The 18,889-nt window shown below is 42.3% G+C and overlaps 1 protein-coding gene across 14 annotated transcripts in view; it reads left to right on the plus strand.

Moving 5' to 3' along the window:
- Positions 1-18,889, plus strand: part of LOC307217112 (uncharacterized protein) — a 479,205-nt gene that overhangs the window by 260,403 nt on the left and 199,913 nt on the right. For 2 of the 14 annotated variants that reach the window (XR_013839392.1, XR_013839393.1), the window contains exon 5: positions 4,140-4,213. The exons of 11 other annotated variants lie outside the window; for them this stretch is intronic. The gene's annotated coding sequence lies outside the window, so the exon portion shown is untranslated. Of the gene's footprint in view, positions 1-4,139; positions 4,214-9,174; positions 9,310-18,889 lie in introns of those variants that run through there. One more of the 14 variants, XR_013839394.1, reaches the window with a different exon arrangement.

The following is an 18,889-nucleotide window of genomic DNA, read 5'->3' on the forward strand; positions in this document are numbered from 1 at the left end:
TAATAAATGCTTACTTTGCTTAATTTATTCTGCTCCCATTTGCCACAGGAGGATGGACAAATAGGATGGACAGCCCCATTACCTGTAGGAAGCCACACCCTCTGGCTACTGGAAAATCTCAGCTCCCCTTCTGGGTTCTGTAATTTTCTTCAGGCAGAACCCATGTGGTTTCAGGTTGCAGTCTTAACAACTAGAAGCTTGTTTAAAGATAAAAAAGCAACTCTGAAAGTTTCAGGATGCTGAACATTACACCCAATCATAGAATCATAGAATTGTAGAGTTGGAAGGGGCCCCCAGGGTCATCTAGTCCAACCCCCTGCAAGGCAGGAATCTTAACTAAAGCATCCATGACAGATGGCCATCCAACCTTTGCTTAAAAACTTCTAATGAAGGTGATTCCACCACCTCTAGTGGGAGTCTGTTCCACTGTCAAACAGCTCTTAATGTCAGAAAGTTGTTCCTGATGTTTAGTTGGAATCTGCTTTCTTGTAACTTGAACCCATTGGTCCCTCTGGAGCAGGAGAAAACAAACTTGCTCCATTTTTCACGTGGCAGTCCTTTAAGGGTAAGGGTAAGGGTACCCCTGCCCATACGGGCCAGTCGTATCCGACTCTGGGGTTGTGCGCCCATCTCACTTAAGAGGCCGGGGGCCAGCGCTGTCCGAAGACACTTCCGGGTCATGTGGCCAGCGTGACAAGCTGCATCTGGCGAGCCAGCGCAGCACACGGAAATGCCGTTTACCTTCCCGCTAGTAAGCGGTCCCTATTTATCTACTTGCACCCGGAGGTGCTTTCGAACTGCTAGGTTGGCAGGCGCTGGGACCGAGCAATGGGCGCGCTCCCCGCCACGGGGATTCGAACCGCCGACCTGACGATCAGCAAGTCCTAGGCGCTGAGGTTTTACCCACAACGCCACCCGCATCCTAAAGGCAGTCCTTTAGATATTTGCAAATGGCTATCTCCTCTCAGTTTCCTCTTTCCCAAGCTTAACATACCCAACTCTCTCAACTGTTCCTCATACGGCTTAGTTTCCAATCTTTTATCATCTTGGTTGCCTTCCTCTGCATACATTCTAGCTTGTCAATATCCTTCTTAAATTGTAGCGCCCAGAACCGGACACAAACACTGCGCAAACAGGGCTGGCCCTAGACATTTTCCCACAGTAGGCAACATACTACAGTGCAGCCCCCTCCCTGCCTCTGCCATTGTGCCTGGAGCACTGCCACTGCACCCTCACCTGTGGCTGCGCCTGCACTGCTGCCATGACACAGTGGTGAAGGCAACAGTGCTGTGGTATCGGTGAGGGTGAAGGCAGGGCTGGCAGCAGTGGGCATGGGGAGAAGACGGAGGGGGTCAAATTTACCACCTGAGGCAAATGGCTTCACCTCACCCCATTGATGGGCTGCGCCTGACAAATGTGTATTGTTACAAAGATGTTTAGAGGTTCGAAGAAGAAGAAGAAGAAGAAGAAGAAGAAGAAGAAGAAGAAGAAGAAGAAGAAGAAGAAGAGTTTGGATTTGATATCCCGCTTTATCACTACCCGAAGGAGTCTCAAAGCGGCTAACAATCTCCTTTCCCTTCCTCCCCCACAACAAACACTCTGTGAGGTGAGAGAGACTGAGAGACTTCAGAGAAGTGTGACTGGCCCAAGGTCACCCAGCAGCTGCATGTGGAGGAGTGGAGACGCGAACCCGATTCACCAGATTACTAGTCTACCGCTCTTAACCACTACACCGCACTTGAGACTTTTATACCACATGGAACTAATTTAATACTTCACAGTCTGTTATAGTTGCAGTCTTTTTCTGAGATCAACTATAGAGATAGGAATTGTAAGAAGTGACCAGCACAATTTTGCCCTAGAGCAGCGGTTTTCAACCAGTGTGCCGTGGCACCCTGGGGTGCCTTGAGTGATGGTGCCACAGGCAACACTGGCCTCTGTCCCTCTTTCCTTTCCTCTCTTCCTCTGATGCCCTCTCACGTCTCTGCCTCCCAAAGGTTTGCAGAGCTGTTAGTTGCAGCGGCCCTGGCTACAAGCTCCCTAGGCAAATGGTGCCTCTGGGGATGGCCAGGGGGTACTGTGTGAGGAGGCACCTCTCTTTGGGGCAGGGGGGGGCGGGCAGGTCAGAAACCAGGGGCAGCAGCTGCGGCTGCCAAGGAGAGAACTCTCCACAAGGGAGGCTGCTCGAAAAGGGGTTGAGGGGCTGCCAGTTCTGCAGGAAGGGGTGACATAACTGGGCTCCTGAGCCCCACAAGGGTGCTGCAGGAAGAATGTAGTTGGTCAGGGGAGCCAAACAGGTTGAAAACCTCTGCCCTAGATTATGAGATGGGTTTATTTGTTTTACCAAAATGCATTTTCATGTGGTTTAAAGGTATCTTTCTTGTGTCTGTTCCACATCAATTTGTGTGCCCATGTAATATTTCTCTTTTAAAATAAGAGCAAATTCTTTAGAATTGAAATAAGTCAGATTGATTTCTCAAACTGCCACCAAGTACAAAAGAGGCTGATTAATGGCCTGCAATTGTGAGGACTCATTTCTCAGTCCTATCCAGATAACTAGGAATTCAGGCACAGAGGCCACTATTTGAATTTAACCTTTCCACTGATAGCAGTGGTAGCAACAAGGGATGATACCTTACCAAAAATAGCACAAGCCTCTATTTAGAAATGTGGGGATTTGAATAGTTAGCTGGCTACGTTCTCACATCTCATTCAGTCCATTGCAGAGTACAACAATTATTATTACTATTAGCAATACTAATGCTAATGGTACTGTAGCATAGGTTAAGTTTGAGAGATAGCAGCTAGCTCAGTGAGCTTCATGTCTGATTGGGGATTTGAACTCAGGTCTCCCAGGTCCTAATCCAGCACACTAAACACCATACCACACTATCATAAAATGATACCTTTAGCATCTTTAGTAGTTGTGAGGCAGGAGGGTTCTTGGTGTCATGATGTGATAATTCAAGCTATTATCTCCAAACCCCAGGGAGCCCATGTGGGTCAAAACATGCTGTTCCAAGCTTGCAGGTGGGGATTATATATGAGAAGTTTTGTAAAGCAATTTGGCTAATAGGTGATTGCTAGCATGTTGGGATTAACCACAAACATGCTACTGTGCACTGATTCAGTCCTGCATTAAATATTTTTTTTTATTTGAAGCACTTTTACTCTGCTATTTACCTGAAAACTTGACAGAGGCTTAGTTCTTAGAATAACCAACTAGAATGAAAACAGTTCCAGGAGAGGAGGCGCCAAACATTGCTGGTCTTTCAGCACAACTGATAGTGACCTCCTTCTCTCCCTCTGCTGCAGCGCAATGAAATATCCATTGGTATCACGAAGGCTGCAATTCTACATCTACTTACTTGGAAGAAAGCCCCCTTAAACTTAGTGGATTTATTTATTTATTTGAATTTCTATACCGCCCTTCATCCAAGGATCACAGGACAGTTTACAATATAAAAACACAAAAATACATAACATGCTAACCAACAAAAACAATACCCCCCTTGCCCCAGTATTGTGCTGTATATGTGCTGATTGTGCTCTTAATGACTTATCCCTTAGCTGAAAGTGTGAACTGCCTCCATTTAAAAGTATTGTATTTCAAAGTATTTAAAAGTATTCACATGAAATCCCTGTCTCTGGTGTCTTGATGCTACGGAGTGTGTGTTTTCATCCTCTGTTGAACTTCCATATTATTGAAACCTTATTGTCATGAGTCATTCACTATATATTTCAGGTGTGCCTATTCCTCTTGACCTGCCTCCTAACCCCAATTTTCTTTTACAAAATAATTGAACTGTCTTCCCCTAATAATTGCCTGGCACAGCTATCCAAAATGATAATACACCTCCGTGGCATTATGAAACTGCATGCAAGAAAAGATTTGTACACAAGGTGGGGATGTTAGCAACCAGCTACATTTTATCCTTGTCACCACCTCACAATAAATAACAAACACATTGTTTTCGGTCTGAGAGCTCTGAAAGATAAATTTGGGTGCTCGTGCTAAGACTGGGCGATAGGAACCACAAATCCTGGGATAGGAAGGACTGCCTAATAAACACAGATATCAACATTTACTGTTGAGTTTAAAGGCAACTAAAAAAAAAAGGAATCTTCCTATCTTTCAGGGTTTCTCATTTCTTCTGAAATAATTCACCATGAGACTCCCAGAACATTTGAAGCACAAGTTGTATCAAGTAAGGTAGGTAGCTATAACGGCTGTTGTTATTTGCCTGTTTTAAGCACCCAATAGCTGTGGTAAGAGCAGCCGTTCAGACTTGCCTACTGAAAGTGGAGTGCCTTCTTTCAAGCCAGCATAGGACAAAGTCTGAAACTAAAACCAGGGAGAAGGATAATAAATAATGACAACAGATGTTTGTAAACCAAGGGGCTCCTGTGTTCAGTGTTTCCATGTGTTGTCTTGTCTTGATGTGCTGTCAGCCTCCTCTCACCTGGGACTAGTGATATCTTATCAAAGCTGAAGCAGCTCCTTTTCACCACAAGCAGATAATAGCGCCTTTCAATTTGTCATACGGAGAGTCTAAAAGAACCATGGGAACGATTGGTCAGGTGACAACTTGATGGACAGCTTGACAGCCCTTAAAGCATCATGGGAAATGGCTGTCACCTGATTTTTTTTTTTCCAGAGCTACCAGGGAGATAACCTTCAGTGTGATGGGGGGGGGGGGAGGAATCTGAATATTTGCAGTTGGGTTTGGTAATGGCATCATGTTTGTTTAATTGATAATGTGGATGAATTGAGATGATTTGAAATGCTGTCATCTAAGCTGAGATAGTTGCAGCCTGCAGATGATTCTGACATATTTACCTTAAAAAAAAAAGTAGTTAAAATGAATTTGTACTCTAAACATTGATGATAGGTCAGGGAATTTTAGCATTAAGTACTGGTTTTTTTTAATGTTCTCATTTATTTTACTACTTCTGCTGTTGCTGTTACTACCATTGCCAACTGGCTACTACTAATTAATGTAGTATGCTTTACATACATTTTAAACCCAATATGTAGTAGTATATAGGCTCTGTAAGTGGGATGAAAAGCATAACTGAAACAATTGGTAAAGTTCTGATTATAAGTAAACATAAATTATAGCAGACCAGAGGTTTGATGGTGTTCTATAATAAATGTTTTTTTGATACGGTGCTTTGACACAAAAACTTCAACTGTTGCTCCCAACAGTATCATTATGATATGTATGTTGTGCGGTGATTATATCTGTATGTGGTATGGAATCATAGTATGTTTGTTAAATATGTGTTATTGGTTTTATTTTTAATGCCTTCCACCATGAATGCTAGAAAGACAGATACTAAATAGTTTTATTAATTACATTTTCAAAATGTGGAAGGTATCAAAAGGTCATTTAGCCCAACTTCCTACTTTGAGAGAAGTCCATCCATCTTTAAAATAAATTAGGAGGCAGATTACAATATGGCTTTCTGTGCAAATATTTGTTTGTTTTTTCAAATGCAGGTTTCTGCTTTCCCTTTCTTATTTCCTTCAGCTTGAGGGCCGCTTTCCACTTTCCAATTTTCCGTCTGAAGGACACATTCCAGCCAGGCAAAACACTCAAGGAGGGCTGGTAGGGGGTGTAACCTGGGCAGAAAGAGAGGCCTGGAGAGTCTGAGGTTCTCCATTCCTGATTTACATTAGAAGAAAGTGGAAAGTGGACCTCAAGCTGAAGAAAACAAGAAAGAGAAAACAGAAGCCTGCATTTGAAAAAAACATACATACATATATACATACATTAGAAGACGCTCTCTTTTTTATTTTTTCTCTTCTCTTTTTTATTTTTTCTCTTTTCTGTTAAAAAATAAATAAATATCTTTTTTTTTAAAAAAAAGAAGACGCTTATAAGGGTTTGGTTTTTTTTGCAAAAGTTCTTTCCTTTTGAGTTATATTTTATTAACTTTTTAAAAATTCACATATACATTCTAATACAGTCATACCTCGGTTTGAATGTGCTTCGGGTTGAGCGCATTCGAGTTGCACTCTGCGGCAACCCGGAAGTAACAGAGCACGTTACTTCCAGGTTTCGCCGCTCGCGCATGCGTAGATGCTCAAAATGACATCACGTGCATGCGCGGAAGCGGCAAAACACGACACGTGCACGCACCGTCGAGGGTTGCATTGCGTTCAGGATGTGAATGGGGCTCCACAACGGATCCCGTTCGCATCCCGAGGTACCACTGTACATAATATTTTTTCTTTTCTTTTGTCGACTTTTCACCCCATCTTCCATTGTGTTTTTTCTTTCTCCCCCTTGCTGTACTCTCTCTTCTCTCTCTTCTACCATAGTAAGACCACAATAATCTCTAATTCCTTCTATTGCTCATAGTTCAAATCCTGCCCACAAATACATCATACTATAGTATTTCTTTAAATTGTGTTTGCAAAAGATCAAGACCATTGGACTTCAGTGGGACACGGAGCATACAGTCAGGCTCATATTACTGCAAGTTTTAATCTGCACGTTTCTTATACTAAATCAATTTGACTTGTACAGGTGCCAGAGGGGCTATGGCCCTGGGCACAGGTTTTTGAGGGGGCACAAACCGGGTGCCTCCACGCAGACACTCCCAGTGTGGTGTAGCCTGGCACTCCTATCCTGGACGTCAGATGAACCAATGTCTCCAGAGAGGAGCAGTGGACCATGCTGGGGGCACCTGCTTCAAACCTGCCAAGTGCTGTGTTGGTTGGCTGGGCTTCCACCTGTACAGGCAGGTAGGCAGCTCAGCTCAGCCCTGCTTGGCTCCAATCCAAAGGGTCACTCTGGCAGTGGCGTAGCGTGGGGGGTGCAGGGGGGGCCGGCCGCACCGGGCGCAACATCTGGGGGGGCGCTCGCCACCTCCGGAGTCGCCGAAGAGCCTCGGGCGCAGGCTGTAGCAGAACCCCATGTCTCACGGAACCGACGAGCTGTGCGCGCGTCCGAGCTGAAGGCGTCCGGCAGGCAGCGGCTCTCAGCGCTCGCCGCGGTCCCTGTGCGTCAGGGCCGCGGAGGGCGCGCCAGGCAGCCCCTCCTCACAGCCCCGCCACCGCTGCTGCTGCTGCAGCTGCTGAGCCATGTTGCATTTTCCTCACCTCTCTGCCCTCCTCCGGGCAAGCGGCATCGCCTCAGATCACCTGACACGGACCTGCCGCCACCACCGTGGCTACCTTACCGTAAATACCCCAGCCCAGGCAGCAGCAAGAAGAAGCTGGCAGAGGCGGCAGGTTAGGGGTTAGGGGCGCAAATTACTTGCCTTGCCCCGGGTTAGGGGCGCAAATTACTTGCCTTGCCCCGGGTTAGGGGCGCAAATTACTTGCCTTGCCCCGGGTGCTGACAACCCACGCTACGCCGCTGCACTCTGGTGATGTGAGCAGCAAGGGCTAGGGTGCCATAGCAGGCTTTTTAATCCTCTGCGCCCCACCCCTCGTGCCTGCACCCTGCGGGTGGGCGCCTCAGGAACTGGAACTCCTGCTCCACCTCTAAACACATACACCTGAGATTAAGTGTATGCTTCAAAGTGGCTTCCGTGTCAGTAGCTTGGATATAAGCACACTGAAGATATCCAGTAGCACCAGTGTTTCTGGCCTGCATTGCTTTCTTTGAAGCACAACTCAGGTGCTTGATTTAGACACCACACCTTAAATTGCTTAACCTCTGTGTACCAGAGAGAGCACCTTATTGCTTCTTTCCATTGATCAAGGATGCCTTCTGTTCACTCCATCTGGTTGATAAGGTTATGCCCAAAGCAGACCATCCATCCAGTTGGCAGAGCAATCCAACCCCCTTTTTCACTGGGCGGGGGATAGGGAGTTTGGATTGCTCCCCCTCTCAGTGTTGTTAGTGGCTCTCTGGGGATTGAGGCAGGAGTTTTCCCCAGACCTACCTAGAGTGGCTGTGGATTGAATCTGGTAGCTTTTGCTACTGAGATATTGGCAGTTTCTCCCATTTGAAAACAGGGACTTCCTTAAATTTTGACTTAATCAAGGTTATGCTGCGTTGGGGGTTCTTCCATTCTCAAGGGCTCCTCCACAATTTTGAAATTCCTTCTCCTTGGGGAGTCATCAAGTATAATCCAAATTCACAAATAAGACATTAAAAGTAAGTTTGTGTGTATTAGATAGATTATTCTATATTTAAAAAAACAGGAAGAAGTTTAAACCCTAGCACTTCGTGGGGTTTATAGTTCACTCCCTGTTATTCTAGAAAATATCAAGAACAACTTGAATAAATGTTGTTGTGTTAACAACTTATGCTGCCTCCTTTCCTTCCTCCACTTGTCTCAGTCCATGTAAAGTCTAAATTTTACCTCTTCTTCCCCACATCCTCTTCCCTACATGCTTCAAAAGCATTCTGTATCCCTCAATAACTCATTTTGCCATATAACCTGGAATTTCCTTTTGCAAAGCGTCCTTGTGTCCACGACATTGTTCCACCTGTTCTTTCATCAGGACAACCCTGGAATATCCTGCTAGTCATTTCCACCTTTGGAAAACCCTTTCTCCCCCTTTCTGTATCCCATAGGAAATCATTATTGATATATGTAATAATGATTTTCAGGACCAAGTTAAGAGTGCATCAGCTTGCAGTGTAATTTAGAAGCTACTTAGCACATTTAATTCCACATAGATCAATTTTTCAGTAGGTTCCAGCTATTACTGCAGTCAACTTGTCTAGCTCCAAAAAGACTTTTACAATGCATAGTATATTTTACCCCCAAAACAGACATAGAATCATGGCTCAAAACAGACATAGAATCATGGCTCATAGACTGAAACTAATAAGGTACCTGGAATAGATTGGAAAATCATTACAGTCTAATCCACAAACCAGTCTGGCTGGAGTATTTGCTTTTATTGTGAAAGTTAATTAGATCAAAATCAACTCATGTCTAGCATTCCAAGTATTCGGGTCATAATTACAATCACTTTTGTTTTTTGTTTTATGTTTTCATTCACATGAATGAAACTGTTGTGAGAAAGAGAGAGTCAGTGTGGTGTGTAGGACTCTAACATGGGAAGCTGTGTTTCACATTCTTTTTCCACATGTAAAGGGGGATAGGAGCATTGTGCATTTTTAAAAGTGTAACAAAGAAGAGAGAATTTTAGTAGGCATGACAAACAGAAAAAGCATCTGCCAGAAATCTCTTTTCTTCTAGAGAATGCTTGAAGAACAGCAGCCTGGCTTTCTTTTGTGGGTTACCTCTCCGCTTCAGTCTTCACTTTTTGGGTAGCCTTAGGACAAACCCCGTCATCTAAAGAAATATTATTGTGATCCTTTGGTCATGGACCTAGAGTGGGGCTACAAGTCTGAACAGATAATATAACAAGACAGGAATTGGTTTCAAGTTTGTAATGGATGGGTTTCATGTAGGGCACTTCCACAATGTCGTGCTCATCAAAATACTACCCCATTTCTTCTCTCTATTTTATCCAGATTTATCATTTCTGCTTGGTTAAAAAAAACAATACCTGGATTTTCTGTGGAAATGGTAATAGTGTTTCTGATTTAATGGAAAAATAATATGACACCGCATCTGAAGAAGACGTTGCCAAGTGGACTCTATGCGAAACTTGCATGCATGACCAGCACCGAGTTCACAATAAATTGCCTTGCAAAAGCACCCTTAGACTTGTGCCTTGGTGTAAAATAGTTGAGTTACTATGTGCAGAACTGTACACGTGTTTTTATTCCGGGGAAATTTAATTTGAAATAACAACTACTATCCTTTGCATTTATTCATCATTAGTTACACAGATTATCATTGCCACTACACTGCACACGTATATTAAAGGAGTGGGGGAGAATGCAGCATTTTACCTTCTTTTAACCTCCCTGAGTTTATGCACAAAAATGAGTGAAGAGGTTACTAATGTATGTTGTGTGCCGGCTTCCTCTCCTGGCCCTATGGCTACCCCATTTTTCCCCAAGGACCTCTGGCATTGCAGTGTGCATGGGGACTTGTGTGTCTCCCCCCCCCCCCGCCCCCTGGTATGTCTCAAATGCCCAGAGATACGTTAACTCTGTGGAGGGCCTAGCAGATGGTGAATCTGGATGCAGATTTTTTTTTTTAAGATGAGCACGGGGAGGTCTCTTTTTAGCTTTTCACAGCTTGCTGTGGATGGGCTTATTGTTCTGGTCAGCTGTGAGTTACAGAGTCTATGGTGTGAGATACAAAGAAGGACCTTCCCTTCTGTCCCAAGCAGCTCTTTGTTGAATTTCCTTCTGTGAAATAGTTAATATTAGGACTAAATATTTCTTTTCATCCTTATTATGCTTACTTTTAGGGCTAGATCAATCTGCTCCAAATTTCTAGTGCTAGCTTTTCAGATGTGGGAACTGAAGCATTCGACCCCCCACCTCTTCCCCTTAGCCGTTTACCTAGTTCTTTTCCTACCAAACGCTAAATGCTCTCAAAAATTGCCCTGTGAAACTATTCCCCTTTGTCTTTAAATATATCAAGTAGTGCATATGAATTTGACATAAAAATAAAGCTCTGTGTGTATTGATTACACACAACCGAAATTGCTTCTTGCCATTTGCTTTTCCCTATAGCATTTCTGCAATGTGTTTACAAAAGAATGTAATGTCTGAGCTGATAAACAACCAGACAGGAAGGGTATTTAGAAGGGACTTCTGATTTCCCTAATGACAGGATACATGTATTGAGGATGCTCACTAGCAGCAGCTGTGTAAGATTTGAAGTCATATTTAAATTGTCAGTTGAAATGTTTTTTTCTTTTAATTTTATTCACTTTTGCCCAAAAGGAAATGCAAAAATATACTACTAAAATATACTAGATTGACATGTTTAAATGTTCAGTTCCATGCCACTCTTTAGCGTGGGTGCAACTGAACGGGCTATTGGTCAGCATACAGTGATGTAGGTGTGTCTTAACACAGCATTGTGCAGCATGAGTTGTCTTATTTATAGGTCATTTGTGTGGCTGTGTTGCTACTGCTGCCCTTAAGCTACTTTTTGCCTTAGACCAGGCACGTCCAACAGGTAGATCGTGATCTACTGGGTAGATCACTGGACATCTGTGGTAGATCACTGGTAGATCAATGCTAAACCCAAAGAAGCTTAACAACTTTGGCTCCCGAAAAAAAGCTCAACAACTGACTAGATCCCTGCCAGTTTTTAACTCTGTGAGTAAATTGCAGTGTCTTGGGAGTCGGCCCCTGCCTTAGACAAACAACACCAAAGTCATTGAACTGCCTCTTAATGCACCATCTTTTGGAGGCATTCTTTTGGCAAAATTTGTCATCATACATTTTAGTTATTTAACAGATTTGCACCATACATTTTAGTTATTTAACAGATTTATAATCCACTTTTAAAGGCACATTCTCTACTTTTTGGTTACCTAAACCATAATCAGCCCAGCCTTGTCTGGCTAACTCAAAAGAATCCCTGAGACAGGACTTCAGACTTTCTTAAGAAGCAGTAAGAGATGATACAACACTTCCATGTATTTCCTAAAGAAAGTAGAAGAGCATATTTTTGTAAAACGATTTATACAATAATTTATGTGCACAAAAAACTGTGCAATTAATGAATGGGAATGCCTTACCACATACAACTTGGAGGCTATTACGTACATAAAGACGCAAAGGAGCAACAGTCCCCTGCAGCCAGGCTGTTATTCCATTTGCTGCCTTATATAATATTCTGTTTGCTCCAGCTGATGAGGTTTAACATGGTTTGGTTAATCTATTTAGGGAGACACACTTTAAAGTGTGTGAAAGCCCCCACAATAAACCAGCTTCCCAGTTCAGCTCTTTGTTAACATGGATGCTTAGGTGCACATAGAGAACTTTCCCACTTTCAAGGGCTTATCCATTAATTTCAATTTTTGGAGCCACTCATCCCAAACTGCATGTGGGGCTTCCCCCCTCTATTGAACGAGCTCTGTGTAAACTACCATGTGTCAAGTAGGTTATGGGTAAGAAAGTGTTGCTTTAAAGTTTACACATTCAATAATGAACTTCTATAACTACATATATAAACATAGGTTTAAAAAAAAATTAGTAAAACAGTTGGTTGCTTATTGGAATGTAATAATTTTGTGCTTGTGGATCAATGACAAAAGCTAATGCTGATACCAATTGTTTTGTTTTTGCATTGTTCTGCATCACAATGCTTTCTCAGTTCCTATCCCCAAAACCCTCTTCTCTACCTGAGATATATTTATGATTTCTTTTATCATCTGGAATGACGGACAGGAGACACTTGGGCAGTTCCATCAGTATTTTGAAAAAATTCAGCCTATCTACCTGAGCCTGGACTAGTCCACATAAGAGGTTCACTTTCTCATTACTACTGCACTTAGATAATGGATGTACAGTATAAGCATCATCTTATATAGGAAAGCTGCTGACTGTTACACATACCTACATGCTTCCATTGTTTATCCAGGACACACAATAAAATGTATTCTTTACTGACAAGTGCTATGATAGAACTGCATCTTTAAAGACTCATGAGACAGAGACTCACAGTTTAAAATTTTACATGAGGCATTCTTTAGATTATATTACCTACCTAATGAAGTGGAAAAAATCAACAATGCCCAACTGGTGCCAAGGAATAATCTACAGCAGGGGTGGCCAACTCCCAAGAGACTGCGATCTACTCACAGAGTTAAAAACTGACAGTGATCTACCCCCTTTTGGGGTGTTTGGGTCAAAGTTGTTGAGTTTTTTCAGGGAGGAGGTAAAATGTTGAGCTTTTTTAGGGGAGCCACAGTTGTTCAGCTTCTTTGGGGGGAGCCAGTGATCTACCAGTGATCTACTGCAGACGTCCAGTGATCTACTGGTAGATCACGATCTATCTGTTGAACATGCCTGATCTACAGAACAGAGTCAGAAGACTTAATGACAGACCACCACTTGTCACTTACAGCTCCCAGTTAATGCCACTCAAACTGAATCAATGATGTATAGTCCATACTGGATAATGACCCTTTCACGGGTCTTGGATGGAACACCTGTATAGGCTTACAAACAACCCCCAAACCAAACCTAAAACATCTGTTCACCAGCAACAACCACCTACATTCTTATTCTTATTAAATTTCCATACTGCCCTTCATTTGAGGATCATAAGATGGCTTACAATATAAAAACACAAAAATACATAACACACTAACAAACAACAACAACACCCCCAGTTTAAAAAGCTGTAGATTGTTAATTAGCCAAAGGCCGGGGGAAAGAGGATTGTTTTTGCTTGGCACCTTAAGATATGTAACAAAGGCACCAGGCGAGCCTTCCTAGGGAAAACATTCCACAATGAAGAGCCACTGCAGAAAAGGCCCATTCCGGTGTTGCCACCTGTCAGGGACTCAGCGGGAGCGCAGGGAGGGGAGGAGATGGAGAGCAAGGGGGAGCAATCCGAGGGCAGCGTAGGAGAAGATGACAGCAGCCCGAGAGATTCCATGAGCCTCTCCAGCGAATCGGAAGATTCACAGAAAGGGGTGCCTATGGCCAGGGCAAGGGGGGACCCAAGGGGGACACCCCAGAAGCAAGGGGCCAGCGGGGACTCCCAGAGCAGCAGTTGGAAATCAGGACCAGCTTCCCCACCAGAGCGTAGTGGGGGGGAGGAGTCCCAGGTATCAGAGCCAACTTATTCACCACCAGCGAGAGAAGATGAGGCAGGGTTGGCCACGCCTCCATCGGAGAGCGAGGGAACGGTCAAGAGGAAGGTTGCCGGCTGGGCGCGCGCGCCAAGTTCAAATGTACAGGCGAGCGGCACAGAAGGTAGCCCGGATAGGGAACCAGGTCCTAAAGCCCGCCGGAAGGAGGGGGAAGAATCAGGGGGGTCAGCGTCAGAGGAGTCCAGAAAGGACGAAACCCTAGCGGGCAGGAGGGCCCAGAGGAGAAAGGAACTTAGGAAGAGGTGGAGCAAGGCGAGAGTCTTAAACTGGTGTGGAAGGGGCGGAGACTCAGACGGGACTTCGTCGGTCTAGGCTTTAAGACGTAGAGCTGCGCGCTGCGGCTTTGAAATGGAAACTAAACCTCAATAAAGACTTTTGTACATAATGACAGTCTGGCGTTGGTCCTCTGTCAGCTGGGACCTAGAGGCAGCTCTGACACCACCATTCAGACGTCTCGTGGAGGAGGCAAAGAAGGGTCTCAGATGATGATTGCAGGGTCTGGGTCGATTCATATGGCAGTCCTTGAATTGCATTGCGAGATACGGACACTATTAAAGGGTCTAGTGATGTGATCCAGAAATCAGGTTCATTCGCCTACTCCTCTTCCACTGTGATGTATGCCATCATCTGCCTGCAATGCCCTTCTGCATTCCAAATAGGACAAACAGGCCAATCTGTACACACACAAAATCAGCTGATCCAAATCTGGCATCAGAAATGGCAAAACTAGCTAAAAATCAGCTAGGGGACATTTCAAACTCTCAGGTTACTCTTCAAATTACCTTTAAGTCACCATCTTTGAACGAAGGAACTTCAAAGTGAAACTTCAGTGTGAAACTGCTGAATTACACTTCATCAAGAGGGTCAGTGAATTGACTTGGGTCAAATTAACCCCTGTGAGAATCCCTTGCTGATGACCACAGTGTCTGGAGATAGTCCAGTCGTGTATCCACAGAACTGACCAAGGGAGGAATGCTCACTGGGAGGAGCATAGAAAGAAGAAGCACCATAGTACACCTGCATCATCACAACTGGACACCTTCATTTGTCCTAGCTGCAACAAAGATGTCTCTCCCGTATCACTCTCTACAGCCACAGCAGGTGCTGTAACTCTTCAACAGTTTGACTTCACCCTCAAAGGCGCACTCTTCCGTCGTCTCCCAAAACAGACGGATTCCAACAACAATTCCAAGATGTCTGTGGGACCTCCAGATGGGTCTCTTAAGGTGCATTTAGGACAATTTGTGCTCTTGATGCTGTCAGGGCGATCATAGGCACTTCCACATTCAAGATTATTTGTGACACCCACACCCACACCCCAGAATGCTGGTAGCTTTTAAATTTCACTCCTAAGGTAACACCAAATACCTTGCGAATGTTAGTGCATATGCCAGAATAGAAATCTTTCTGCTTTTGCCTGTCATGGACAAGAATCGACCAAATATGGATAACTAGAGGACTGGCACCTAAGACTAGAAAAGTGGAAATCTGCCCAAAAACCTGCTCCGACCATAATGCTATGAAAGTGGAAATGAGACTTATTCCAACCGGTTCCTTCAGATGGAAAATGAATGACACCCTATTAAGAGATCAGGAGATTGTCAAGAAGGCCCAAAAAACTTTAAAAGACTATTTTGAAATAAATTTGAATACTACGGTGGAAAAAAGAATAATCTGGGACGCAAGTAAAGCAGTTATGAGAGGGTTTTTGATACAACAGAACACAATAAAGAAAAGACTTTGGAATGAAAAAAAGGATAAGATTTTAGGCAAGATAAGAGATGGTGAGAAAAAATTGAGATCAAAACCTAAATCACAGGAGGTTCTGAGAGAAATTAAATTTTACCAAGCACAATACGCTAAATTGATAAATCAAGAAGTTGAGTGGAAAATTAAACAGATGAAACAAAGATAATTTGAATCAGCGAATAAGTGTGGGAAACTGCTTGCATGGCAGTTGAAAAAGAGACAAAAATTGAACACGGTTATCAATTTAGAGATTGAAGGGAGGAATATCCAGAAACCAGAGGAAATTAGAAAGTGCTTCCAGAGATATTTCAAACAACTTTATATGCAAGGGCCGCAGGAAGAGACTGAGATAGACCATTTCCTAAAAATTTATGGACTACCAAAATTATCCCAGGAAAAGAGAACAATCCTAAATGATAAAATAACGCAACAAGAAATTGAGGGTGCCATTCAGAATATGCAACTAGGCAAATCTCCAGGACCTGATGGTCTTACCTCCAAGTATTACAAGACATTGAAAGATTTTTTGACACAACCACTAATGGAGGTCTGTAACCAGATCATGGAGGGGAAGAAGGCACCAGAATCGTGGAAAGAAGCTTTCATCACATTGATACCTAAAGTGGAATCTGAAAAGACTCAACTTAAGAACTACCGTCCCATCTCACTCCTAAATGTGGATTATAAAATCTTTGCGGATATTTTGGCAAGTAGATTTAAAAAAGTGCTAAATGAAGTAATTCATAAAGATCAGGCAGGCTTTCTTCCAGGTAGACATTTGTTTGATACTACCAGGAACATTATAGACATTTTGGAACTTTTGCAAACTAATATTAACACAAAACCAGTGTTAATTTTTATTGATGCGGAGAAGGCCTTTGACAACATTTCTTGGAGGTTTATGAAGAAAAACTTGGAAGGGATGGGAGTGGGACGGGGGTTTGAAAATGGAATAGAGGCAATTTACTCAGAGCAAAAAGCTAAATTGATAGTTAACAATGTGGTGACAGAAGAGTTTAAAATTGAAAAAGGAACACGACAAGGTTGCCCCTTATCCCCTCTGTTATTTATTTCAGTCCTAGGGGTGCTTTTGAACATGATTAGGGAGGACCGGTTGGTGCAAGGAATACAGGTCGGAGTGAAACAGTATAAATTGAAAGCTTTTGCAGATGACTTGGTAATAACATTACAGGAGCCAGAATCTAGTACGAAAAGAGTTTTGGAACTGATATATGAGTTTGGTCGGGTGGCGGGATTCAAATTGAATAAGCAAAAAACTAAGGTTTTGGTAAAAAATCTGACATCTTTGGAAGCAGAAAGGTTTCAGAATGAGACAGAATTAAATGTGGTTAAAAAAGTGAAGTACCTAGGGGTTAATTTGACTGCTAAAAATTTGAATTTATTTAAAGATAATTATGAAAAATGTTGGTCAGAAATTAAAAAGGATTTAGAAATTTGGTCAAGATTGAAACTTTCCTTGCTGGGTCGAATTGCAGCTATAAAGATGAATGTATTGCCAAAGATGTTGTTTTTGTTTCAAACTCTACAGATTGTGGACAGAGTGGAATGTTTTGGAAAATGGCAGAAAGATATTTCTAAGTTTATCTGGCAGGGCAAAAAGCCCCGAATAAAATTTAAAATATTAACTGATGCAAAAGAAAGAGGGGGGTTTGCCCTGCCAGATTTAAAGTTATATTATGAAGCTGCAGCTTTCTGCTGGATGAAAGATTGGCTACTTCTTGAGAACACTGATGTCCTAGATCTGGAAGGGTTTAACAATGCTTTTGGTTGGCATGCATACTTGTGGTACGACAAGGTAAAGATTCATAAAATGTTCAAAAACCATATTGTCAGAAAAGCAATATTTATTGTCTGGACAAAATATAAAGACTTACTAGAAAGTAAGACCCCGAGATGGCTATCACCAATGGAGGCTAAGGCCCGGAAAAGACTCAATATGGAGGCCTGCTGGCCGAAATATTGGGAAATAATAGAAAAAATTGGAGACAAATGGAGGTTGCAGAGCATGGAGAAATTAAAGAATAAGGTGCAAGATTGGTTACATTACGCTCAAATTCAAGAGGTTTTTATATTGGATAAAAAGATAGGATTCCAGGTGGAGAAGTCGAAATTAGAGACAAAACTGTTGGAACCAAAGACTAAGGTACTTTCGAGAATGTATAACTTGCTGCTTAAATGGAACACACAGGATGAGACTGTTAAATCAGCCATGATAAAATGGGCTCAGGATATTGGGTATAACATTATGTTTGAGGACTGGGAAAGGTTATGGACCACCGGAATAAAATTCACGGCATGTAATGCCTTGAAGGAGAATATTATGAAAATGATATATAGGTGGTACATGACCCCAGTCAAGCTTGCAAAAATATATCACCTGTCTGATAATAAATGTTGGAAATGTAGAGAGGCTGAGGGGACATTCTTTCACCTCTGGTGGACATGCCCAAAAGTGAGGGTCTTCTGGGAAATGATCTATAATGAACTAAAAAAGGTATTTAAATATACCTTTGTTAAGAAACCGGAGGCCTTCCTCTTGGGCATTGTCGGCCAGAAAGTGTCAAAGAAGGACAGAAATTTCTTTATGTATGCGACAACAGCAGCAAGAATACTTATTGCAAAGTATTGGAAGACACAAGACTTGCCCACACTGGAAGAGTGGCAGACGCAATTGATGGATTATATGGAATTGGCTGAAATGACTGGCAGAATCCGAGACTTGGGAGAAGAAACAACGGAAGAGGACTGGAAGAAGTTTAAGGACTATTTACAAAAACAATATAAGTTGCATGAATGTTAAGTATCTGCACGATTTAGAATATCTCAGTTCCAGCAAATAGATTTTGTAAAATAGAAAATTAAGTTATAAGTAAGAAAAGGTCGAAATTTAAGGCAACAATATGTTTAAATTTAAGGTATGAGTAAATGATAAAAATTATCTTAAATTTAGAAATATAATATTTGGAAAGTACAAAATAAGGTATGAAACAAGGTAATAATTTGCTGATATTTTTAATATAAATAATGCAGGGTAAAGGAGATGTGAGGAAGTCCAGTTAGTTATATATAAAAAAAATTGTATTGAATGGTTGGTTTTTTTCTTTTTCTTTTTTCTTTTTTATTTCATTTTTTCTATATGGTTTTTTGGTGTATTTGTTTTGGCTTTTTTGTGTACTATTTTTTGGTGAAGGGATCTTGTATGAAAATTTAATAAAATATTTTTTTTAAAAAAAAAAATAGAAATCTTTCTGCTTTTGCCTGAAGGGAACAAAAGTCGGACATATGATTAACTCAACTCATTTTTGATTTGAATGTGATAAAATTAAGTGAGGCATTTAAATACTGTGCTTTTTGCTGAAGTGCTGCATTTCTTTGATAGAATGGATTTTCTAAGTATTTTGGCAAACATTTAGCTTGCCGAAAAGAAATCTTTCTGCAATCTGC

Source organism: Podarcis cretensis, assembly GCF_951804945.1.
Source record: "Podarcis cretensis genome assembly, chromosome: 5".
Taxonomy (NCBI): Eukaryota; Metazoa; Chordata; class Lepidosauria; order Squamata; family Lacertidae; genus Podarcis; species Podarcis cretensis.